At 44.0% G+C, this 25,275-nt stretch overlaps 1 non-coding gene across 1 annotated transcript; it reads right to left on the reverse strand.

The window, feature by feature from the left end:
• Positions 1 to 681: 681 nt before the first annotated feature.
• LOC129402738 (small nucleolar RNA U3) lies at positions 682 to 886 on the reverse strand. Its single transcript, XR_008628792.1, has one exon. It is a non-coding gene; the product is annotated as a small nucleolar RNA U3 (small nucleolar RNA).
• Positions 887 to 25,275: the final 24,389 nt, after the last annotated feature.

A 25,275-nucleotide genomic window follows, 5' to 3' on the forward strand; every position in this document is an offset into this window, starting at 1 on the left:
ACCTCCTCTTTTGGCTTCCCAGCAATGGTCCCTCCCCCTCCGGTAAATGTGAGCTCAGTACAATACCCGAAGATGGTAGAGAGAATGGGGCCCCAGCCAAAAGGACTTAACATCCGGTCTTACCTTGTTCTTATTTTGTACAAATGTATTATAGACATTCCCCCCCCTAAGCTGTTTATTTTTTGCTCCTTACAGTATATAACATTGATGCTGCTTGCAATAAATGAACTGTCTCTCCAGAGTGCTCCAACACATTTTCAGCTTTCATGAGATGGTTGTATGTTTATTCTAGATGTTTCTGATGTGCGGCCCGAGAGGTCTGCTTGCCAGGTGGTGGTACCTGTGAATGATACAGATTCTTAAACAATGACAACTGGGGTGTGGGGGGCAGGGGGTCCACAGTGAAGGCATCAAGGTTTATCATGAAAGAGGATACTGACTACTGCTCAAAAAGAAATTTGAGCACTCATCAGTGAAGAATCCTGGCCGGCGGGCACCACAACACCGGAGAGTCTCCGGACTCCAAACTGAGCCGGTAACACCGGGGCGCCCCAGATGGAGCAGGTGCAGTCTCCCCGCCTTCTCCAGATGGAATCCCAGCGACCGTGAGCTTCTACACACATGGCTCTGGTATGTGGGGACCAGGACTATTTCTCCCTGACCTTTCCAGATAGACAAAACCCCGCTCAGACTGCATCCTCCCCCTCTCCGGGGAAGAGAAGAATGATCGTCAGTGGTAAGAGGCAGCTGCAGGAGCAACACCTAGAGCAGGCTTCATGAGCAGGAGATGACCCTCTGGCTCCTCTCGTGGTTCTGGGTGCTCTGCGGGATCAGAGAAATTTCCCTAGTACTGAACTGCAGTGATGATCCCTGACAGTGTATTCTTTTTTTTTTTTTGCTTTTTGGGTCCCACCCGGCAATGCTCAGGGGTTACTCCTGGCTCTGCACTCAGGAATTACTCCTGGCGGTGCTCGGGGGACCATATGGGATGCTGGGAATCGAACCCGGGTTGGCCGCGTGCAAGGCAAATGCCCTACCCGCTGTGCTATCTCTCCAGCCCCCTGACAGTGTATTCTTTGGTCTGAACTCTTGCACACGGTTTACAGTTGCTGCTGTTTGGCAGTTGACGTGGCATCCCAGGTCAAATAACGTGAGCAGTGACTGGAGATTGTTATCACATGTACTCAAAAACATATATTCAGGACACGCGCAGAGATCTCGGACCCGAGCAACTTGCAGCGGAGATGGCCCAGGACTTTGCAGTGGGCCTTCTCTGCAGGGCCGCTCCAGGTGGGGGCAGGTGCCTCCCACCACCTGCCCTCTAAGAGCGCCAGTGGTTGCCATTTTCTAGAAGCCGCAAGAAGCACCAGCTCCCACGTGGCCACAATCCAAAGACACACACACAGGAATCTCAAACACTGCGGCAGCAATTTCTTCAGACCCTAATTATTAGAATCTTAGAATTCCTAAAGCACGCGGCCGCTTTTGTGGCCACATGACATCATATCATATCCATAACAAGCAATACAAAACACATTGTCTAGCAATTGTATTTTCAGCAGATATAAGGGGAGGTAGGACTGGTCCCAAAATATTGAAGGTAACTAAAGTAGAGAAAGGATACCTTGCAAATTGTCTGTCACACAGGCAGGGAAGGTATGGAAAATGGGGGAGGAGGGAGTACTGGGGATTTTGGTGGTGGAAAATGTGCACTGGTGGGGGGATGGGTGTTGGATGATCCTGTGATCGAAGTTCAAACATGAAATTTTTGTTACTGTATCTCACAGTGAATTAATAAAAAAAAATTGAGAAATATTTTAGACCATGGATTTATGCAGTCACTCCTACCTTATTTTAAAGTACACTTACTCTGCTGCTTATGTTATATAAAATGTGCCAAGTCTTAAATACAACCTGGCTAGCAGATGATCAGTAAATCACTTTTTCTATTACCTTGTATTTAGCAGACACTAAGACACTTAATACTATAGATTTATAATAAAACCATCACAGATATGGTCCCTGATTTAAAAGGACGAGGTACATAAAGAATTAGAACAGGGCTTCTCTACAGTATGTATATAGTATGCATTATAGGCTCAAGTCTCCCAAATTGCTCAGAGAGACTTTGTCAAAGGTTCTCAAAGCTAGCTTTTCTCTCTACATGTCACCTTGGTACGTGGACTGAGGGCTGGTGGTTTTCAGGGGAGACTGTTACTATTACTTAAAGCATGTAGATTGGCAGGGACAGACAGACAGCAAGACGCCTGCCTTGCACGCACATGGTCTTGGTTTAATCACAGCACAGCCTGCAATGAGAATGAGTTGGGCTCCTGATCTTCTGAGCACTGACGGAAGGCTCCCCATACCTTAAAAAAATAAAATGGAGAGTACAGATGACTTAGGATTAGAATTCTCTCCAGAACCTGTCAATTTTACCATAGAAATTTAAAGCAGGGCAAATATGTAGAGGCATGATTTTGCCCTAAGAAATTCTCCTCCCTTTGATGGGAGACCCTCTTCTGACACCTCACCCCACAGACCCCTCTTCCACTCCATAGACAGGATCTAAGCACCTCTGATTTGTCCGCTGCCCTTTAAAATTCACAATCATGTACATGCGATGGGCAAATGTTTTGCGTTGGGCACTTTTCCCTATGAGTCTTGTTGCCAGTGGGAAACTCGGCCCTAATCCGTGGGAAAGAGACCTTTCCCGGGGTCGCTTCTGTGCAGCCAGGGGAGATGCTGCAGCCCCGAGCGGGAAATTCCCAGCTTCCCTCTCCCTCCAGGCCCCGCCAGGGAACAGCCTGGAGAATCTGGGGCTGAAGAGAAGCTGCCCTGGACAGTTTCAGTCACACACGCTCCGGGCCTAGCAGCCCCACTCGGCAGCCGCAGCGTCCACTTCTGCACGGGCGCAGGAGATGGTCCCGCCACCCAGTTTCGGGGGTAGGGGAGCTGCGGTCTCAGGCTGCAGGGAGGAACTGCTCTTTGCAGGAGAGAAAAAGTAAGCAGTCCAATGCTTTCCCGAAGTTTTCATTGAGATTCTGCGGTTTACAAAGCTGTGGAAATGGAAGCAGCGGGTCTAATCAATATATTCCAGACCCTCGGCCCCAGAGCCCTGCACACATTCTTCCCCATGGCACAGGGGTCAGTCCTAAATCATTCCCAGGCCTTTGGGCTCCAGTTGGCCTTTCTTCCAAGAAAAGGGTTTTAGAAGACGAGTAGGGAAGTAAAACCAGTTTATTGGGAAATAAAGGGAGGGAAGGAGAGGGGGGATTTAAACCCCTGCTCGAGAGAGGGAAGCGTCTCCAGAGTGGCCAGCGCCAGAGTGGATGGTGGGGCAGGTCCAGGCTGGACGCAGGCACCAGCTTTGCCACCTGCTGTTTGCACGGCAGGAGCTCAGGGGCCTTTCTCTGCCAGGCCAGTCCTGGCGGGCCAGTCCTGCGGCCATGGTCACTCCTGGTGCCTCTCACCCAGCGACCCAGACTCCATCAGTCCATGCTTGGGTCTGGGATTCTGCCTCTCTGCTGCTCCAGGCCCCTCAGCGGGTCTTTCATGCCAAGGAACGTCATACACGTGAACTGATTTAGGTTTTAGATGCTTTTTCCCAAAAATACATTATCAGGGTCCTTCGACTGTCCTGCCTGCAACTACCTGATGTTGGTATTTTTGCTTATAAACCCTGAGAGAAAGCCAGAGGCCCCGCACTAAGCATGGGATGAACAGCATAGAATCTTCTAGACCATGGTATGCTTTAAAACAAGCAAAGATTCCTGATTGATTTTGATGAATAAGAGCTGAACCAATAAGCACTTTCTTGGCTATTTTTACTTCACCCAGTGACTGAACGCCTGAAATACAGAAAGCAAGGATCAATTTCATAAGTGTAGGAAAAGACAATTAAAAAACTACTGTCCTACCTAAGAGGGGGAAAAAAGAACAAAACAGAGCATTGAAAGAGCTGAATTATTGATGCTAAAAATAAGGACTTTAGAAAATCGTCATGTGCGAGACCCAGGTGCTGGGATGAATGGCGGAGCCCTGAGGAAGGTTCTCCCTGTGCCGTGAGATTATCCCTGGAAGGCCCCTGGGGAGCTGCTGCAGACGCGGGGGAGAGGATTATGCCGGTGGGTGTGAGGCACAGGGCCAAGGACAGCCCCGGAAAGGAGTTCTAAACCACACGTCGGGCTAAGCCCCTTATCAGCTTTTCTTTGATGAGAGCTATAAGTGGTAATGCATTTAGACTTTCTGTTGTTTGTTTTTAATCATAATAGTTGCAAATATTGGGGGGGAGGTGGGATCCGGAGCTTATCATGCTGAGTGAGAGGAATCAGAGGGATATAAAGAAACTTAGTTGGGAAATAAATGATGCCCACAGGCAGGAGAACTTCCTTAGGAGGAATCTTGCCACTGCAAGGAGGGAGGGTGGGTGGGCCAGGGGAGAGACCACTATGATAATGACACAATGACAGAGGGAAATGGCCACTCTGGACGAGGACTAGGTGCTGGCATGAAATAAAGTGCTGTGCATGATACCCTCTCAGGGACAGCATTGCAAAGCACAGTGCCTAAAAGTAGAGGGGAGGGAAAAAAGAAAAAGAAAAAAAGGCAGTCAGGGCGGGGGGGGTTTGGGGGAGGCATGGGGCATAGAGGCAGGTGCTGGGGCTGTCGAGGGGAGTCTGGAGGGAAGCAGCACCCTGTTATTCAATCATTAATATTGTATATCTGTAATTCGTGATGATTCCATTAAACAGGGAGAGAAGAAAAGAAAACATTGGGGGAAGAAAACTCAGTAACCATTGGCGTGAGCTTTCAGTAACCATTGGCGTGAGCTTTCAGTAACCACTGGCGTGAGCTTTCATTCTCATGATGGAACCGTGGACTTTTCCCAGTGGAGGGGTTGTTCACACTCGGATGAAATCCCAACTCAGGTCTCCCTGTCCTGTGCTGATATAGCAGAAGGAGACCAAAGTCGTTCGAAACTCTGTTTTTGTGACCGGAGTGTTGACGGGAGCCCAGATCCCTTTTCCTCTCAGAGGGAATGGCTTCTCCTCTCAAGCGGTCACTGGGAGATTGAGATGGGAAATCAGGACGTGTTTGAAGAGCACTTCTCTTCTGAGGACTAAAAAAAGTGCTTATGAGCCCTCGTGGGCACTTATAGTGCCTGTTTCACCTGGGAACAGTGATGGGTTGGATGAAGTTGGGGCTGTTTTTCAAGCACCCCGACAGTTTACAGACACCCAATCCTGCTCCCAACTTCTGCTGTAACTACTCACTGCGAGTTGATTAACTTACACAGCACACGTGCATCGGCCGGCAGTTCTGCAGGTCCGTAGTCTGAGATGAAGTTCCCAAGGTGAAAATCAAGGTGTTTGTGGGAGTCTGTCTTGAAGGACCCAGGAAGCTGTTTCCTTCGCTTTTCCTGCTCCTGTAACCTGCCCCGACTCTAGCCTGTGGACCCGGTATGAGCGCCTCACTCCCAAGACTGAGGGTGTCTCGTGGACTGAGACTAATGGCTCCTTCCCCAGGATAGATTGTTCTAGAAGCTCAGATTGTCTGCCGCCATGTGCTACCTACAATTTCTGCAGACAAGCACACAGCCTCCTGGCACAGCCTCCTCCCGGTTCTGGGGTCTCACATAGACAGTTTTCACAGTCCCTCCTTCTGCCAGTGCACTCTGAATCCACACCATCCCTCCACACGCCATCTGCAGACTCTCTCTCTCTCTCTCTCTCTCTCTCTCTCTCTCTCTCTCTCTCTCTCTCTCTCTCTCTCTCCCCCCCTCCCTCCCATTCCCCCTGCCCTCTTTATGTAACACAAAAATAAATTTCTTTTACCATTGACTGAAAAAGGAGAGATTTATATTCAAAAGCTGATGGGGTTGCAGAGCTATTACAGGGAAGGCACTTGCCTTGCTTGCAACTCTCTGGGTTCCATCCATATGGTCCTTTGAGTCTGCCAGGTGTGACCCCTGAGCACAGAGCCAGGAGGAAACCCTATTTATAGGTGGGTGTGGCCCCCTCCAAACAAACAAACAAACAAACAAAAGTGAAAGAAAAAATCTTGATTCAAGGCAGACTTAGATTTCAGACTTGGGCCTCCTGTACAGGCAAGCATTCTCCCGCTGTACCCTCTGGCCCAGGTGTAGTCATTTTTATCAAGCCAAGACTGTTATTTTGACGACAGCTGTTCACTATATAAGAAGTTAAAAAAAATTTAAATACCTTTACTTGATCGATTTATTCAAATGATTTCTCTAAAATCTTTATGAAACATTACATGGATACTGAAAAAAATATTAAAATAGTGTAACTTTGGATAATCTTAATATTTTGATAGCAAGCAAATTATTTAGTAAGAGTCTGTAACTATTAAATTAGCTTTTGCCCTATAAAAATTGTAAATAAAATATAAAAATATTTTAAGTGTCAGCCTACATATTTTTACATTGCTTTAAACCTTTGTTTATACTGAAGTGATGCCTATTTTAAGCATATGAATTATCTTGTAAAAACCATTCATGTGGAAAGCAGAATAAATGGTGCCATTTTTCCATCTACGAGCACATTGCTCTAAATCAGATCACTTAATTACAGACACATCAGTTTACTAAATTGCAAAGTGAAGACTTTGGAGTGCAATTCTGTGTTACATTCTCATTCTAAATCAATGCTTTTGAACAGAACTGTTCAAAGCGTGACCATGTGATAATGATATGTCAATTTTAATGAAAATGTTAAGGAAAATGATTGCTATGGCTCTGAGTCAAAACAATCACTAACATTAAATTCTCTGAGAGATCCTAATGGCAGTTAAACATGGTTAACACTGTTTTACCAAGAAACTTCAATTTGGATTTTCAGAATCTGGTGAAACTTTTTTAAATGAGTGAATAAGTAAATGCTTGCTTCATCTTTCTCTCACTGGCATTTCTTATTCCCCTTAAGTTTCAGTCTATTTATTTTATCTCTTCAAGCTCCTCAGCCCCTTGTCTATTCCGGTGCTCCTCATTTTAGTACCAGAGGCTCTTTCCCATCCTAAATTGGATCTTGGCACAGCCAGAGACTGTCTTTCCCAGCCACCCGCTGCCCAGGCTATGAATGCTGGAGGTAGAATCTTGCTTGCAAACTAGCAGATTGACCTGATAAATGCTAGAGAAAAAACAGAATCAAAGATAAGAGAGATTCCTAAGCCAGAGACAAAGGCCTTCGACCCTCATTCAACAGCACTATCCAGAGATAATGGATTTCCAGGACTGTCATAACAAACAAACAATTTGACAACCTATAGAAGTATCGTTGCAGGAAAGTCTTAGATGCTGAGGTTAGCAAGGGCATCTAGTTCTGCCGTGTTCCTCGTTGGCTTGTCAAGGCATCTTCTTCCTTGCTATTTCTGCACATGGTCTTCCCTGGTGAAGGGACCGTGACCCTTAACGGGGCTCCTGTTAGTGACCTCGCCAACTTCGTTCTTCCTCCGAGTCGCCTGCATCCACACACCATAGAGGAACTGGGCTCTGGTGCATGAATCAGGGATCAGGCAAGGGACACAGTTCAGCCTCTTATACCAAAGTTGACGTGACTTCTTGCTCCAGTGCCCACAGAGGAAATGAAGATGCTCAAAGGACATCTACTCACAATGTGGACTATGCAAGGGACAAGAGCCTCGAGGCCAGAGAGATCTTTCAATCTCTCGCAGGTGGAGATACTTAGCACAGCTGGTAGGGCGCGAGCCTCGCATGGCCTGGCCTCAACCCCCACAGCGCCAGATGGCCCCCAAGCCCTCCATGAGAGATCCCAGAGTGGAGAGCAGGAGAAAACCTGCACCCACCTGGGCGTGGCCCCCAAACCACACTGGGCTAGAGCAGGTAGGGTGCAGCCACAGAACAGCACATGGGGTGCAGCCATTGTACAGCAGGTAGGGCACGAGTACTGTGATTCCTGGGTCCCTCTATCATAACCCAAGCACGGCAGGAGAGATTCCTGAGTGAAGAGCCGGGAGTAACCCCTGAGCACTGCTGGGTGTGCCCCACTCCCCCAGAGAGAGAGAGACAGGGAGACAGAGAGAGATAGACAGAGAGAGAGAGAAAGAGGACAAACATGGCAAATATATTATCTTCTTCTTTCGGAGGGAGACACTACCATCTGAAGCTATGCCTTAAATGAGCATCTCAAATTACTCCTGGTTTTAGGTCTTCAGGGATTATTCCTGGTGGTGCTCAGGGAATCCACCTGATACTAAGGGTTGAACCTGCATCAACCTGCATCAATGTAATACAAGGCGGGTTTCTCAATCCCCATACTATCTCTTTGACCTTGAGAGAAAAACATTTATTGTTGAATATTAGGCACTAAGTTATTTGAACTAATATATTCTTCATCATCATCATCATCATCATCATCATCATCATCTTGTTGATCATTGATTTTCTTGAGTGGTCTCAGTAACATCTCCATTCATCCTAGTCCTGAGATTTTAGAAACCTCTCTTTACTCGTTCTTCCCAATGGTGCCGTATTGGAGGCTCTTTCAGGGTCAGGGGAATGAGACCCATCATTGCTACTGGGGTGGGCATATGAATACGCCACGGGGAGCTTGCCAGGCTCTCCCATGCAGGCAGGAAACTCTCAGTAGTTTGCCAGGTTCTTTGAGAGGGAGAACTAGGCTATAAGATGTGTAGGCTTCCGGGAGCTTGGTTTTATAGTCTCTGGATGTTGGCCATTGATGGGATTTCACGGTGCCAGGGGCAGTTTCTGGGTGTGACCACCTAGCTACTGGAAAATAGGGGATCTAAACAGAAGAGGCCCAGTCCCAATTCGAGCAGGCTTGGAGGTTTCATATAACTAATATATTATGGTATAAATTTAAATTTCTTAGGCAGTAAAGTACAAATGAACATTTTTTCCTTCTCTTGGTCAAAATAAAATTATTTCAAAAACCTCTGAACTAAAAACTATTCAGATGAAAAGGTTGATACTGTTTATAAAACTCTTATCTTAAAATCAGAAATATCAGATTTTTCTTGTGGGAATCAAGAAAAGTTAGAAATATTTATCTGGAACTGGAGCGATAGCACAGCAGGTAGGGTGTTTGCCTTGCATGAGGCCAGTCCGGGTTTCATCAGGCATGGCCCCAAAACAACAAGAAACTTAACAAACAAGATCAGTCACAGTAATAGACTGTCAAAATTACTGGAACAGTTAATATAGGGAAATCTACAAGGAAATATTTTGAAAGTCTCATTTAAAGGAATTTAATAGTGCCATAATTTGCTGATTATTCAAACTTTAAAATTAGAATACAAAAAAAATTCAGAGAGATATATTGGGTTAATATAAACAAATGAGTAGGTAGGGCTCAAGCTCTTTAAGTTCTTTGGAGCAAATTAATAGACAAGTCATAAGAAAGGTATATGGGTATTGACTAGTTGTGAAAGGGAGACAGGGATGCTTCATGTTCTGAGTTAGTGCTGGGCAAAGGCAGAATGCTAAGTTTCAACATTCCCTTGGAACTTAATGGAAACAAAAATTTGTCGTTATCACCTCGGACAAACTGGAGAAAATTCTGGAGGTGGAAGAGGAGAAGACGCCCTGATTTAATAAACACTTCTATGGGACTGGAGCGATGGCACAGCGGGTAGGGCATTTGCCTTGCATGTGGCCGACTGGAGTTCAATTCCTCCGCCCCTCTCGGAGAGCCTGCAAGCTACCCATGGCATATTCGATATGCCAAAAAACAGTAACAAGGCTCACGATGGTGCCAGCTCGAGCAAATGGATGAACAACGGGACAACAGTGCTACAGTGCTATGGTTCAGAAACAGGGGAAAGTGAGAACAATCAGTCCAAATGTTTAGATTAAAAATAGCTTTGATTTCCTTTCTCTGATTAATCTGCAACTTCACTGGTCAACTGATCCTGAAGTGCTTTTCAAGTTTACAAATTGGGTTATCATTCCTGTCACATTCAGAAACATTCATTTCCAAACTTTCCAGAAATACAAATGTGTAAGCAATTTTATTTGCCCTGTGATTTTTTTAAGAAATTTCTCTTGTGAGAAATTTAAATTTAAAAATAATAATAATGTATTAGCAATGACTTTGAATCAAAGTTTTCCACACATATAGAGAGAATATTGAAGTGTATCAGCACCAATTATTTTTTCTCGTCTAGTACTTGTTTTTACATATTCAATTGCTCAGAAAATGCTAAAGATATCACTACTTTTTATTTTCAATTAGATTCACAGCTGGTAAGTGTAAATTTCACCTTTTAATGACTCTATAAATTTCATGTATTTGATTGCAGAATATTTATTTGGCTTTCACTCTTGTATTTAGCAAATTAATTTTTTAGAAGTTAATCTCAAACACAGTTGTAGCAAGATTCTGTCCTTGGTTCAGTAGTTTGCTAGCACAAAATATTAACAATAAGCCTAGGGAGTTCTTCTTAATCTAAAACAAAATAAGCAACAAGAACAACAAAAGGTAGTGTGGGAAGACAGATAGCTACGCAATGATAGTTGCCATGGATACTAAGCTCCTTCACAGATCTGAGCTGTGTGTAGGAGCATAAGATATTAGCCATTTGATTAACTTGAGATTTTATTCATGAACATCGTGGTCCAAATGTTTTATATGTTCTACCATATATTCCTTTATTTTCATTTACCGGTAAGACAACTTTGAGAAGAAAACTTTCTCTCTTTGATTTCCAATTTATTTGGAAGATTATTAGAAAAATGTCAAGTATAAATGAAATTTTAAATAATAAATCAACTCATAAAAATTTGCGGAGGCAAGCTAATCTTTCTTTTCTTCTTTGAAGCAGGAAATATAAAAGAAGATTAAAGAAACTCTGTAGTATATTTTCGCAGAATAATTTAGATATACTAGTTTATAATAAGCATGTGAATAGCAACATTCAGCAATAGCAATAAGGCAGTTATACTCTAAATGAGATTCCCCTTATTCCATAACTCGGTCACAGTGCTCATAAGATATTTGCAATTTTCTTCCTTTAATCTCCGACAATCTATTTCCTTTTGGCCTTAATTTGTTTTCAGAGTCACATATGTAACCATTACAGAATACACTGAGTTCTATTTTCTCTGCTGACAAGCAGACATGAATGAGTGGCAAGCGACGCTATCACGTTGTCTACCTCTGACAACTCGTCTTCTACCATGTCTGAGGTTATCCTATCTTATTTTAGAAACATCTTATTTTTCTTGCATGGAAATGTATGATCTCTAATAGATTTCAATCTTTAAAAGCAGATAGATAATAAACAAATTTTCTGTTTTAAACACCCCTCAAATTACATATTGCAGATACCACTGTCCAACTAAGCACTTAGAATTCTTCCTCATCACTTCTGAGCATTTTCCTCCGCGCCTTTGATGTATCTCATCTTAGTTTACATCATCTTATCTCATTTTACATCAAACGTGTTTTCTATGATTATCCCTCTTGCTCATTTTTAAAATAATTACTACTGAAGAAACTTTGTTTCTGGTCTTTATTTTATTACTTTTATTTACTCCACAAAAGAATGAGTTTTTGTTTTAAAAAAAAAAAATCTAATCTGAATACAGAGTCCAGTGCAGACCTGAAGTTTCTGGAATTGCCATTAGCCAATCGCAATTGGATGCCCAGTTTGCACTGCGTATGAACCCCCAATCACCACCAGGAGTGATGTGTGATGGCCGAGCTCATGCCAGAAGCCCTACACAGCGCCCGGTGTGGGCCAAGAAACAACCTCCAGAAAAACAAAATCTTTGAAGATAGGCCTCAGACAGTTGGATAGAGAAAAAACATATAGGTTGGAGAAAGATAATATATTTGAACTAATTATTTCTAGCGTCAATTTTTTTTCTTTTGGAGCCACATCCTATAGTGCTCAGTGCGTACTCCTGACTCAGTGCTCAGGGATCACTTCAGGAAGTGCTGGGTGGACTCTATGCAACACCAGGAGAGAATCAGGTTTAGCCAGAGGTGAGGCAAGATCCTTAACCGTTGCTCTATCTCTATGGCCCAGTATCAAATAATTTTGTACGTTGAAATTGATTCAAATAAGTTGTTTGAATTTTTAGATACCTGTAGGACTATGTAAGAATGTAGTTTAACATGTATGACAGAAATCTAAATTAACAATTCTTTTTTTTTCTTTTTGGGTCACACCTGGTGATGCTCAGGAGTTAAGTCCTGGCTCTGCACTCAGGAATTACTACTGGCAGTGCTCGGGGGACGATATGGGATGCCAGAGATCTAACCCAGGTTGGCCGCATGCAAGGCAAATGCCCTACCCGCTGTAGTATCACTCCAGTCTCTTAACAACTCATTTTTAACATTTATTTTGAATGATTATTCTTATAATAGTACAATATTGGGCTGGAGCGATAGCACAGTGGGTAGGGCGTTTGCCTTGCATGCAGCCGACCTGGGTTTGATTCCTCCATCCCTCTCCCAGAGCCCAGCAAGCTACCAAGAGTATCCCACCTGCACAGCAGAGCCTGGCAAGCTCCCCGTGGCATATTCGATATGCCAAAAACAGTAACAACAAGTCTCACAATGGAGACGTTACTGGTGTCCGCTCGAGCAAATCGATGAACAACGGTATGACAGTGCTATAGTGCAGTACCAATATTCTTCTCTTGTCCATCCAGCATTGCAGCACCACACCCATAACCAGAGTGACCAGACCCTACCACCTTTATTCCAAAGTCCCTTCTGCCCCAGCACCACAAGTGATTGTTTCTCCTGGTGTTCTTTTTTTTTTCCTTTCCACCAGGGATTGTCTATTTCTTGCTTTGTTTCTTTAGACTATCTCTATGAATGAGATCATCCGGTATTTATCCTTTTCTTTCTGACTCACTTCACTTAGCATGACTTGCTTGAGTAACCATTCTGATTGTGAGAGGTCATCTTTTCCCACCGCTGAGTATAACGCAGTGTGAGTATACACCGTGACTTTGTATCCAGCCTCTGTTACTGGACACGTGGGGCTTGCAAACCTCAGGTACGTCCTTTCAGATTAATGATTTCGTGCATCTAATTTGAAATATTATATCCAATAAAGGGGGGAGTGAATCTTTGGAAAAATCATTGACTTTCTACCAAGTTTTTCACATTTTTTCCTAAAGCAGTGTGAGTTACATCATTATTCATAGTTGAGCTTTAGACATACAATATTACAGCACTAATGCACCAACTGTGTCAACTTCCCTCCGAGATGTTCCCGGGTTCTGTCCCTTACCCCCACCCGACCTCCAGCCTGCCTCTTGACAGGCTGCTCTCTAAGTTTGCTTGTTAAAGTTTGGGTCTCTTGATTTCAGTGTTGTTGCCTATTTGGTTTGGAAATTTGGCTCTACCCTTCCTTTATACCATCTTTGTACCTGAGTCCCCAGCCTGGCCCCTCTTGCTTCTCATCTGTCACTTCTCCCTCTCCACCACTTTCTCTTTCCTTCTCTTCCATGCTCTGGGGCCAAGGTTGATCAAGACATCATCTCCCTTTAAAGCTCTGCTTTCCCTCACCCACTTATTCTAAATACCACATATAAGTGATGCCATCCTGTGTTGATCCTTCTTCTTCTGGCTTACTTCACTAACATGACGTCTTCCAGTTTCTGTGAATTTTTAAACAAATGTAATTTTTTAGGCTTATTCCCTATCCAAAATGTGTTAGCTCTCTCTCCCTCTCTTTCATAATCAAAGTTTTGTTCTAAGTTCAAATACATGACTACAACTTGCTCAGCTAGGATAATATGAAAAACATTACACTCAAAACATCATCGCTCGATTTAAAAATGCCTAAAGCAGTGGATTTTAGGGACTTATAATAATTTTGGTGTGTGTGTGCACTCACATGTTTGAGAGAGAAGTGGGGGAATAGAGAGAGATTAGTGAGAAGCCATTTGTGATTTTTCTCTTACCAGTGGGTGCTTATTTTGTGCAAACATATGCTATTTAAAAAGCTAAAGAATCCATAACAAAAAAAATTCTTCTAGGCAAAGAATCCCAAATATGCCTTCTTTTATGAGAACCTGTCACATCTATTCCCCTAAATATCTAACACAAAGTGATCTAGAAAACTAAGTGCAAAACAAGTCTTTGTCATATATAGCAACTTGATTACTTTATCCACAACATCCCCAATATGCAAGGCCAAGATAGTACTTTGTAATCATCACAAAATGTCTCATTTTGGAGAACAAACCTGTGGCTAGTGCTCCATTATGCTCCTGTAAAATGGTAAAATCAAGTACCAGCTGCAACAAGGAACCATAGCACCAATTCAACACTGTCAGTAGAGTTGTACAAATGCTTCAAAAAACTGGTATACCACCTCCTTTATGTTAACTAAGCCACCAAGAATTGAGCCAACAAATATTCTTGTATAGGAACCATGAAGGATTATTTATGGGAGTATTTTTTAATGATCCAATATGGGATCAACAAATATAACACTTGTATATAGATTATATTAAGAAAGTTTGGTATATTCATTAAATCAAAATAAAAAGACTAACCTACAATCAATAATTGGGGTGAAACATCACTGTATCACTGTCTTACTGTGATACAGTGAAAATTGATCATCCTGTTGATCATCAATTTTCTCAAGTGGGCACTAGTAACGTCTCCATTCCTGGTCCTGGACCTGAGATTTTAGCAGTCTGTCTTTACTCGTTCTTCCCAGTGGTGCCACATTGGAGGCTCTTTTAGGGTAAGGGGAATGAGACCCATCATAAATTTGAGAAAATATTAGAGAATAGGTGTAAGTAATGGGTCACTTTATTTATAGAAGGTAGAAAGCAGGGAAGACCAGTGAATGGCACCGGTAAGCAGGGATTTGGTATTTGGAGATGGAAAGCTCGGTAAGAAAAAACACCTTTCATTCAGGTAATGATCTCACGGCAGCACAAGAGGGGGGCTGCCAAGGTCTTGATCGGGTCTATGCTATTAAGCTGGGTTGAAATTACATAATTGGGTTTGATTTTCTTAAATCCACAAGCTATAATTTATGAATTCTACACTTTTTGTTTGTATTCTTTCTGTAAGTGTCTGGTTCCAGACGCTGTCTAGGAATAAGATCCTGGCAGCAGGGAACCACCTCCGTGAGCTCCTTTGACCTAAGAAGTAAAGAATTGCTAGAATTAAATTTGAGCATCTTCTTAAGAAACATAGCAACATATTGAGATAAGTGCTATACTTTTTATTTAGAACAATATGCTGAGAGCTTACATTTTCAGTTGACCTTTAAAATGAAGCATTTATAAAACTAAACAAGTTTGGCAAGGTGGAACTGATATAGCAAATTCCAAAAGTCATTTTAAAAAAATAACATACAATTTGTGATGAATACACAAGGGAGGGAACATACACAAGGTGTTCTCTAATCATACTTCATTAATAAACTCTTGAAAACTTGGGCAGTTGTAGGAATACATTGCTTTGTCCTTTCCCTCCTTGCCACAAGTAGCTTGTCCCTGTTTTTCCCGGAGTTTAGGTTTACCCCAGTCACACCCATCAAGGTGTTCCCGAATCTCTCCCATCCCTTTGTTTAGCTATAATCACTTCTCCATGCTCTCTTCCCCAAAAGAGTTAATCCGAGGCTTTCCCTTAATATGACTCTGCTAATTTGTAAGGTCAGAACTTCCTAGGATACTGAATTTATATTATATAAGTTAATATTGCCTTTCTCCTCTTCTTGTGCCTTTTGAATAATTTACTTTAAAGCTATGTCTGATTTGTATAGACACAAGAAGACAATATTATGTTTTTATAACTTGGGAATTAATTGGCCTCGAATATTATTCCCTCCTGGGCATCTGCTTTCTCCACTTAAGCCTCAGTTGCCCTCAGTTCCTAGCACCCCAAAGCAGGGTCCCCGACATGGGATGGGAAGGATCCAGGGCAAGCGGTGAGTTATGTGCTACCCTGGCATTGAGATGGGCCTGGCCAAAGTGCCTAATTCTTAACTATAAGTTAAGAGCTTGATCATAGACAAATGCTGTCATGATCCAATAGTAATTATGAGACTGGGACCCTGCCAGGGATAGGAAAGACTGATCTGGCCTGAGCACTGTTGTCTGAGATTGAGATGACCCCAGGAGAGCAACTCTATAAGCTTTAATGCATCTCTTATTGTGTCCATACAAAATAATTAATATTTTGAATTCTTATATGTTTGCTGGCTGAGGAGAAGAGAAACACATTCATGGGACTCCGCCCTTGGGTGGATCCTCCTGCTGAAAGAGAATTAAGTCCTAGGAGAAGCATCCCCTAAGGGAAGGAACCTTACCCTATCGATGGTGACCACACCTATGTGTATCCCCCAACCCCCTTATGCTGTGGAGATTTAACTAGTCTGGAAGAGTGGGTTGGGGGGCCAGATCCACGCGGCAGTAGATCCAGAGAGAGGCCAGAGCTGGGAGTGCGGGAGATGAGAAAGATGGAAGATTGAATAAACGGTAACTAATTAGCAACTAGCTTGGTCCTCGTTCTTCTTTCACCTGCCCTTGACCACTGGCCGTCCCGATCCAATCCACACACTGCGGTTCCAGGGCACCGAACGCAGGCGGTGAGACAGAGCCGCCTAGAGAGCCCGCAAGTGCACTCGCCCCTCGGCGAGCTTTAGTTTTTTACAGGCAGTGATCTTCTCAGCTTTTTCTTGTGTTTGTGTTTGGTGACACATACCACTGTGCGTGATGGGTTGGAGAGAGAGTACATACAGTAGGGAAGGTGTTGCCTTATATGTAGCAGGCCAGGTTTTATCCCCAGCACTCCATGTGGTCCCTTGAGCCCTGCTAGGGGTGATTTCTAACCTGAGTGCTGCTAGGTGTGGCCCTAAACAAACAAAAATCAGAAGTACATTATTATGCGTGACAAAATCTGTCTTTTCAAGCATGGTACAGAGAAGAGTCTGTGTTACAAATGAGTCAACATACAGCCGCATAATTATGGATCGTTGATACTTCCCCTTGGTAACAATTTTTATCTTCGAAGATAAGATCTAGTTGGCACGTAACATTGCACCAATTTCAGGTGTACAACAAATGACTTATTGGTACATAAAACCATGTGATCTGTACAATAACTCTAGTAAATCATCATAGTTACAGGTTTCCTTGCCATCACAACTCACTGGGTATAACCATAATATCACTTAATTTTAATGTTTAATTGTTCCCTTTGTTTTCGGAAGATAGCTACACTCAAAAGAAATTAGAGCAATCTGCCAGATTGCTCATATAGGTAATGTACATATAGATAGTCTAATGATCTCTCCAAGTATGCTCCTATTTAAAGGATAAGGATAAGAATGGTTGCATTCCAAAGGGGCATGGAACAATTTTCACAAAACAAACAGAAGAAAATATACTGAAAACACAAGACAATTTTCCAAAGGAAATTACACAATACTGAGCTGACTTCACAACACTTCACCACAGCAGACAATTAAACAATTGGCACAGGCAAATCTGATGTATTGTTATCACAGATTACAAATAGCATAAAACTAAATTTACAAATTTTTTTAGGACAGCAATAATATTTTGAAACTTCTTTCAACTTCCACATAAATAATAAATTATGTAGTTTAATACTATCTCACCTATATGAAATGCTTACTTTTGGAAAATAATGAATCAATTATAGGTAGAAATTTTTGATGTGCCTAAGTGACTAACAAATAAAATGTTCAAGTTTTTTAAAATAATTTTTCTATAATTGATTTTTCATTCATATATCAGCAACACTATTTAAGGTGTTCAGCCAAAAATAGCTACTTAAGAAGTTTGATTTGTGACATCAGTATCTCTGCTAGGTCCTTGACCATCTTGAAATCCAAATATCTTTCACATTGTAACTGCAAAGAAGGTTCCTAGAGATGGTGATGGTGAGGTCATGCGTGTTTCAAGACTTAACCTAAGTCTTCCCTGGAACTTTATCAGTCTTGAACGTGAGTCTGTTCTATGACTAGAACTTTGCAAAAACTTCTCCACCAAGTCAGCAGGTGTTTTTTTTCTAAAGGTTAGACAGTTTTATTAAGCCTGACTTCAATAATTAAGAAAGCCCAGACAATACTATAATCCTAATTTCCACATTCACTCCTCAAGTTTTCGACAGCGAACATTCTAGGAATTGGGATTGTCCTCAGTGAGGCAGCATTAGAAATCGTAGGCTCTTGGAATACAGAGAGCTGCTACTTTCCCAAAGCACACAGGAATATGCCACCTCAGTACCGAATGAAACAGCAGAAGTCATCTTACATCCCTGTAGTGGATATAACATTTTATGCTTTTCCCTAACAGACAGGAAATTGGGCCAAATTAAATTTATATAGTTATACAGAGAATGGCAGTATTTCCTCTGTCCCTCTCAGAGTGCCTGGCAAGCTACTGAGAGTAAGCACAGCTGAGCCTGGCAAACTACCCGTGGCATACTCGATATGCCAAAAACAGTAACAAATGACTGCCCTCATCCCCCTGACCCTGAAAGAGCCCCCAATACGCCATCAGGATACACTACCAAGTAACAGAGAATGGAGACGTTACTGGCACCCGCTCAAGCAAATAGATGAACAATGGGATGGCAGTGATACAGTGATACAGTAATACAGGAAATGGTTAATTTTGATGAATGTATGTCGGTTTCCTAGTGGCTATAAAGCAATCCTCAATTTTACCAAAATCTTCAAAAACAAAAATCATAATATCAGAGACTCTCAGTGAATTTCAGACAAGCTACTCAATATATTAAAAATAAGTATGAAATTGCCTTCTTAGAATAATGTTATACACAGCAAATCATGGACTGGAGCAATAGCACAATGGGTAGAGTGTTTACCTTGCATGCGGCTGACCCAGGTTCGATTCTTCTATCTCTCTCAAAGAGCCCAGCAAGCTACTGAGAGTATCTTGCCCGCAACAGCAGAGCCTGGCAAGCTACCTGTGGCTATTCGATATGCCAAAACACAGTAACAAGTCTCACAATGGAGAGGTTACTGGTGTCCGCTCAAGCTAGTCGATAAACAACGGGATGACAGTGCTACAGTGCAGTGCTACAGCAAATCATGAGGAGATAAAAGATTACACTGAGCACCACAGGGTGTGACACAAAAGCAACAACAAAAACAAATAGAAAATTGTTGGGGAACAGTTTTTCTCACACGTACCCCGTCACATCGTGTACCAGGTCCACGCAGACGTGGGTCGAAGGAGGACAGGCGTGCGGAGAAACGCCCCTGGGACACAGCTGATGGCCACGGACTTTACTGCCAAATACACACGCACTTTGTAGAGGGTCTCGGCTTAGAGGATGGCCCAACCACATAAATGTTAGCATCACTGAGTATCACCTTCCCAACTCTGCTTTGCCCTGGCCCAACCCCAATTAGGGCTAGATGCTGCAGTTAGAAATGAGTCTTGAGGGGGAGGTGACACTTATTGGAAGGCTGGGTGAGACTCAAGGCCAGACACCTGGTGCTTGTCAAATGCACCCAGACACTCCCTACGGGGTGCTCTGCAGGAACAGGTCTTATCTGCTATGCAGGGACAGATCCTATCAGCTCTGGCGCCTGTTGCCCTGCTCCACAGAAAATGCTTCCATGAAGAGAAGACATTCTCTACAAAGAAACAATAACAAAATACAGACTGGTCCTCTACATGCTAAATATAAAAGACCAATAATCTATGGGTCAGATCAATGGTAGGGATTTAGGCACTTGTCTTGCACACGCCAACCTTGATTTGATCTCCAGCACTGGACATGGTCCCCCAAACCCTTCCCAGAGTGACACCAGAGCACAGACTCAGGAGTAGTTCCTAAACACATCTGGGTGTGGTCCCTTCAGAAAGGCATATCATTTTCAAAGTACTGCAATAAGTATTTTAAGCTAAAATAAACACATTATTACTTAGGCAACAATTAGAAGGAAGTGCAGTATTCACTTGCATCACTTGTCATCCTGTTGATCCTCGATTTGCTCGAACGGGTGCCAGTAATGTTTCCATTCGTCCCTGTCGTGTGCTAGTGTAGCCCAAAGATACCTGCTAGCTCCAGGAACAGGAAGAGCCTTAAATCGTTCATTTAGGGTTTTGACGAAGAAGTCTGACCATCTCGGTGGGCGGCCACACCGTCTTTTGACGTCCTGTGGAATCCAGTCGGTAACATCGGTAACAGCTCTAGTCAGCAGTCATCTCTGAATGGAATCACATGTCCGGCCCATCTGATTTTTGATGCCTTGGCAAATGAGACAGTGTCCCTGATTCTTGACCGTTGACTCCGGATTCCTTCTCTCACTTGAATGATATGTGATACTCCAAGCATAGCTCTTTCGATTCCTCTTTGTGATACCCGAATAGCGTTCTCGTCCTGTTTTCTTAGGGCCCAGGAAAAATGGTGGAGTCATAAAGATGTGCCCAGAGCTAGAGGTTCTTCGTCCTCTTAACCACTTCTTCGACTCTCTTGAAGGCGTTCCACGCTGCTCTCTTCCTCCTGTGCAGTTCTGGCGCCAAGTCATTCCTCATGTTGAGTTCTCAAAGGAAGTGCAGTATTAAAATTATTGAACCAGTATTTCTGTAGAACTTTACATTAAAGAAACGTTAATTTACTGTTGAAAATTGCATTTTTTAAGTTATATAACTGCCTGTATCCTTCTCAGAATGGAGGATGTCATATCCCCTCCACCTTTATGACCTCCTCCTCCACATAAACAACCCAACTGCATGTCTCCTGAAGTCTTTATGCAGCCTCAAATTTCACAGTACTGATAGCCCACTAGGATTACAGAAAATTTGATGGGGACACTGTGTAGAAGTCCACCAAACTCAATGAGTGAAAACAATAATATAGAAGGCTCAACAAGCACCAACCATCCAGTAAATCCCAGACAATGATGACTTCAGCAACACCATTGTGAAAAATAACAAATACCACAAATTCACTTTTATTGATCTATTTTCTGATGGTTCCATTTGATATTTTGTTGTTAACAAGCAATATGAAAAAAATTTGTTTGTGCCTGCTAAGGGGGCAGACATTGAGGAAGGGGAGTGGAAAACTGGGGACATTGTTCAAGGGAAGGTCACACTGGTGGTGGCTGGGTGTTGGAATATTAATGCCTAAACACCGAAACAACTGTGTTATAAACGGCTTTGTAAACCATCATGTTTAATAAGAAGATAACTGCCAATATGAATGCATTTTACCTTCAGAATTTCTAGGGCCATATTTATTTTTACTTCACTGTATCACTGTCATCCCGTTGTTTGTCAATTTACTCGAGCGGGCACCAGTAACATCTCTATTACACTCAGCCCTGAGATTTTAGCAGCCTCTCCTTACTTGTCTTTCCCAATGATTAGAGGCTCTTTCAGGGTCAAAGAAATGAGACCTATTGTTACTGTTTTTGGCATATGGAATACTCCATAGGTAGCTTGCCAGGCTCTGCCGTGTGGGCAGGATATTCTCTGTAGCTTGCTGGGCTCTCCGAGAGATATGTGTATATATTTTACTGCATTTGGGATATGAATATGCCATGGGGAGATTGCCAGGCTCTCCCATGCAAGCAATAGACTCTTGGTAGCTTGTCAGGTTCTCCAAGAGGGAGAACAAGGCTATTAGATGTCTGTACTTCCAGGAGCTTGGTTTTATAGTCTCTGGATATTGGCCATTGGTGGGAATCCACGATGCTGGGGGTAGTTTGTGGGTGTGGCTACTGGAAAATGGGATATCTGGGTGGAGAAGGCTCAGTCCCAATCCAAGCAGGCTTGGAGAGCTCAGCCCCAGGTCCCACACACCTGGGTTCTTCTGCTGGTCCCTTTATTTTTACTTATTTATATAAAATAGAGAAAGAGAGAAACTGAAAGGAGCTGGAATCCATTCCCAGCACTGCCAACCACCATTTGTGCCAGGGATTAAACTCAGGGATCTCAAGAGCAAATGTGAGTGCTATCCTTTTGTCATTTCCCATGCCAATTTTTTTCCACCTTTGCTTGTTTGTTTGTTTGTTTGTTTCTTTGGGGGTCACACCCAGCTGTGTTCAAGACTGGCTCCGGGCTCTGCACTCAGAGATCTCTGCTGTGGGCTTGGAGGGCCATGTGGGGTGCTGGAGATTGAACCTGGCTCATCTGTACCCAAGGCAAATGCCCTGCCTGCTAGCTGTACCATCACTCTGACCCCCTTAATCCAGTTTTAACAGATAAGATGCAAGAAAAATAGGCAATAGAAAGTCTGAAAACCATCAAATCATCTGCCATTTTATTTTTTAATTAATTAATTTGTTTTGGGTGGCCACACCTGGTGGTACTCCTGGTTCTGTGCTCAATGTTTACTCCTGGCAGGGGCCAGAGGAACATGCATGGTGCTGGGGAAGGATCCGTGGTGGAGCGTGTGCAAGGCAAGCTCCCTTCCTGCTTACTGTCTCTCCTGCCTCGACATTTACTATTCTACTAGTTGATATTAATAGGACTATTACAAAGACATATAAAAACACAAGTAGGCTCTTCAATAGCTTAATAGTCAAAGGAAAATTAAGACTGCAGATGTTAACTTTGGAGCCCTTCAGTAGAAATCTTGTGAAGTAAAACTTCATGGACCAGTGGAAAGGACCATTTACATATTCCCCAATACATGTGGCTGTGAGGAATTGAAATGGGACTACTTACATTTTTATTTTGCCACCATTAAAAGCTGCTATATCTAGTAGATACCAGACAGGAATCCCAGTTCAGTAAAATATATCTATTTAAATCAGCATTGTCAGTTTTCTTTGGTCAAAGACCCCCAGTAACCCACCCCAAGTAAAATAATCTAAGAAGTCGTCGGACTTCCTACTAGTCTCAGGAAGGAAAACCCACCACCCAGTTACTTGGGGGTTTCTGGGTTTTGTTCTGTTTGGGGTCCATACCCAGCAATCCTCAGGGCTTACTCCTGGATCTGCAGTTGGGAATCACTGCTGAAGTGCTCAGGAGGCCATCTGGGTGCTGGGGGTGACACCTGAGTCCACAGGGGGCAGGGCGATTGCCCAGCCCCTTGATCTGCAGCTACAGCCCACAGGTGGGGGTCTGAACATGGGATCTTGGGTAGCGCTGTCTTGGCTTGGTGGTGGTGGTGGAAGGGGAGGTGTCCATGAGCCTTGGAGTGGACACTGGCTACAGCCACCCTGTTTCTGTCCTGCTGATTAGGGGGCGACAGGCCCCCGGGGGCTGGGGAGGGAAACTGCCCGTTCCCTCATTGTGCGGTGAGTGGAGAGCAGGGGGGGTGCGGCTGCTTGGTGGGTGACTTATGACCTTGTTTTGTGTGTGCTCAAATGAAATTATGAAGTGGCCTCTCTGTGGCTCATTTTGCCGTGGCCTCCCAGTAACCCTGTCTGAGCCTGGTGTTCTGTGAAATTGTTTATTTTCAGAAAGAGACTTGCGCTGTCTGGCTGAGTGGCAGGCTGGCTTTTGAATGTCAGCACGGCTTCTTCCTCCCGCTTCTTTCTTGCTCTCTCGCCCGCGGAAGCCCAGGTAATACACTATTGACCTTCTGCTGTGTATGGGGCCATATATCAGGATTTGGCAACCTACCAAATAGCCAATGTGCGGAATAACCCATTTTCCAAATATACCTATTTTATTTCTTTAGCAGTGTACGGTCTTTGACTAGCTCTCATTTTCCTTCCCTGGAACAATATTTCTAGGCCCTATTTGTTGCAGAGAGACAGGCAGAAAAGCTCACTGGGCCGTGCTCCAGGACACTCCTCCCGCCTCCCCCGAACACTGTGTGTGCTGTGTGCTGCCTGGCTTGGCGCTTCCTCATTCTCACCTCCAGACTCTGGCTTCCCACAGCCCTGCCCGCACCCCTGCCCCACATCCTTCTCTAACACTACCGCCAGGCCCAGTTTCACCCCCTTACACGCGACCTCCGCTCGGGGTGCCTCCCAGGTCTGGGAATCGCAGCCCCGACCTCTTCTTCCGGTCACAGGGCAATTGCGGGTGAGAATCAGTGGCCCAGACGCCAGAACGTTTTCCTTGCTGGAATATCAACTCCAGACACACGGACTCCTCCCTGGCTCTAGGTCTATGACTTCACTTTCCTCAGAACATTTATTCTAGGAATCATGTAACTGCCAATTCTTTCTCTGTTTGAGATATAAATGTGGAATTTGATTTGCAACTCAAAACTAATATTCTTCTGAAGGACACGGTAGATTCCCAAGGGAAATATCAAGTCAGGTAGTGCCTGAGCCCAAGATGGGACTCAAATGGTAAATCACATGACTTGCCCTGGTTTTTGTCTCTGGCACCATATCTCTGCTTCCAGGGATATGTGACAAGAAAAAGAGAAAGAGGGAATAAAAGAGAGGGAAGAAGGGAAAAGAAGGAAGGAAGGAAGGAAGGAAGGAAGGAAGGAAGGAAGGAAGGAAGGAAGGAAGGAAGGAAGGAAGGAAGGAAGGAAGGAAGGAGGGAGGGAGGGAGGGAGGGAGGGAGGGAGGGAGGGAAGAAGGGGAAGGAAGGAAGGAAGGAAGGAAGGAAGGAAGGAAGGAAGGAAGGAAGGAAGGAAGGAAGGAAGGAGGGAGGGAGGGAGGGAGGGAGGGCGGGAGGGAGGGAAGGAGGGAGGGCGGGAGGGAGGGAAGGAAGGAAGGAAGGAAGGAAGGAAGGAAGGAAGGAAGGAAGGAAGGAAGGAAGGAAGGAAGGAAGGAAGGAAGGAAGGAAGGAAGGAAGGAAAGGGAGGGAAGAAGGGAGGGAGGGAAGAAGGGGAAGGAAGGAAGGAAGGAAGGAAGGAAGGAAGGAAGGAAGGAAGGAAGGAAGGAAGGAAGGAAGGAAGGAAGGAAGGAAGGAAGGAAGGAAGGAAGGGAGGGAGGGAGGGAAGAAGGGGAAGGAAGGAAGGAAGGAGGGAGGGAAGGAGGGAGGGCGGGAGGGAGGGAAGGAGGGAGGGAGGGAGGGAGGGAAGGAAGGAAGGAAGGAAGGAAGGAAGGAAGGAAGGAAGGAAGGAAGGAAGGAAGGAAGGAAGGAGGGAAGGAGGGAAGGAGGGAAGGAGGGAAGGAGGGAGGGAGGGAGGAGTAGGGAAGGAGGGAGGGCAGGAGGGAAGGAGGGAGGGAGGAAGGGAGGAAGGAAGGAAGGAAGGAAGGAAGGAAGGAAGGAAGGAAGGAAGGAAGGAAGGAAGGAAGGAAGGAAGGAAGGAAGGGAGGGAGGGAGGGAGGGAGGGAGGGAGGGAGGGAGGGAGGAAGGAAGGAAGGAAGGAAGGAAGGAAGGAAGGAAGGAAGGAAGGAAGGAAGGAAGGAAGGAAG

Source organism: Sorex araneus, chromosome 2 (assembly GCF_027595985.1).
Source record: "Sorex araneus isolate mSorAra2 chromosome 2, mSorAra2.pri, whole genome shotgun sequence".
Lineage (NCBI taxonomy): Eukaryota > Metazoa > Chordata > Mammalia > Eulipotyphla > Soricidae > Sorex > Sorex araneus.